The sequence below is a fragment of the Cucurbita maxima genome, unplaced genomic scaffold (assembly GCF_002738345.1).
Source record: "Cucurbita maxima cultivar Rimu unplaced genomic scaffold, Cmax_1.0 Cma_Scf00026, whole genome shotgun sequence".
Taxonomy (NCBI): domain Eukaryota; kingdom Viridiplantae; phylum Streptophyta; class Magnoliopsida; order Cucurbitales; family Cucurbitaceae; genus Cucurbita; species Cucurbita maxima.
The window spans coordinates 834,144-834,443 of NW_019272042.1; positions in this window are offsets into that span (position 1 = coordinate 834,144).

Here is a 300-nt window from a genome sequence, read left to right on the forward strand (position 1 = left end):
GTTAAAAGTATATTAATTATACATTTTTTAAAAAACTTTAAAATATTACGTCAACTTTCTATTAGTATAAGACTAAAATGGAAGCTTTATAAAAAAGTAGGAAACTTAATTATTAAAATTTAAAATTTAAAAATGATTTTATTTTATACAAATGTCAGGTTACACGCCGGACAGACACCGTTATCGCCAGGTCAGCATTGTTCTAACCCGTTAACGACCGTCAAGTCGACCGTCGCAATGACGGCGTCGTTTGATTGGTGACCAGAAAAATCCGCCCCCCCCCCCCCCCCCCCCCCCCCC